The sequence below is a fragment of the Octopus bimaculoides genome, chromosome 16 (assembly GCF_001194135.2).
Source record: "Octopus bimaculoides isolate UCB-OBI-ISO-001 chromosome 16, ASM119413v2, whole genome shotgun sequence".
Lineage (NCBI taxonomy): Eukaryota > Metazoa > Mollusca > Cephalopoda > Octopoda > Octopodidae > Octopus > Octopus bimaculoides.
In genome coordinates, this window is record NC_068996.1 from 48,844,025 (window position 1) to 48,845,570 (window position 1,546).

Below are 1,546 nucleotides of genomic sequence, written 5' to 3' on the forward strand. Positions count from 1 at the left end.
TTTTTGCAAGTAAGTCTACTATTATTCTGACGTGACTATCTTTCTATCTTATAACCTATCCAACTTATGACCAATCGACCTGACAATGATTGGCATGATGGCTCCCAGCAGCAATAATAAATAGTCCAGTTGAAATCTAATGGGTTTAATTTCTTAGAAATTAACCTGTCTACAGATGATGTCAGCTAATAAACGCTTCCCCTAGGTTTGGTTATTGATCGCCACTGTGTTGGATGACTTTCCTGTCGCAGAACCAACCTCGTATTTGTTTAAAAGACAACTGCTTGAGACTCTGAAATTTTTGACTAATTCCAGTTTAATAGTATAATACAGAATACTGAGTGTGACTTTTAGCTGAGAATGTACCTAAAGAATGTCAAAACATAAAATAAAGCTATGTAGGTCTATAGGTCGACTTATGACCAAATCGACTTACGACCAGTCAATCAGAACCAATTGTGGTTGTAAGTCGATGACAACCTGTATATGTATATAGATATAAATATAGTTATATAGTTATATTGAACGTTCTCGTGTCTTCAACAAATGGCAACATATCTGGATGGTTGTATATAGATATATACATACATACATACATACATACATACATACATACATACATACATACATACATACATACATACATACATACATACATATATGCATATTCTACAAGATGATACCTCCAGGATGACCAGCTACATTCCAATGATTGCAAAAAGTAGAAGAATACGAGAGTGAAAGAAAAATTGTATATTGTGTGTTCTTTAAGACGGATCTTGAGTTGCCAATCATCTGTAATCTTAACTCTGTAACTCTACACATTGAAGTTTTGTTTATTGCAACACAGATGTCTGATTATTTCTTAACACCATATTTCCTCTCATTTCCACAACTGTTTCTATCCCACTCTCTACTGCACTTCACACAAAGTTGTTCTCATCCTAGATGTTTATTTTACTTCACACCTTCTTTTACAGGTTTCTTCTAAACAGCTTCTTCTACAGGTTTCTTCATTAAACAATTCATGTAACTTACCTTCCTCAAAATTTGCTACTCCTGTTAGAAATAAAACCATTATTATTTAATGTATATTTATCATTGAGTACCAACAAGAGAACAGAACCAATAATAAACACAATATTCCTTTCAAAAAGATATTCTTTCACTTGTTTCAGTCAGCTGACTGCAGCCATACTGGGGCACTGCCTTGAGGGATTTTATTCAAAGAAATTGACCACAAGACTTATTTTTTAAGCCAGTATTTATTCTATCGGACTCTTTGGCTGAGCCGGTAAATTATGGTTGTCAAGTAGTGATGGCAGGTGGGTGGGGGGCAGATATCGACACACATATGCATATATATATATATATACTCTTTTACTTGTTTCAGTCATTTGACTGTGGCCATGCTGGAGCACCACCTTTAGTCGAGCAAATCGACCCCAGGACTTATTCTTTGTAAGCCTAGTACTTATTCTATCGGTCTCTTTTGCCAGCATTGGTTGTCAAGTGATGTTGGGGGACAAACACACACATACATATA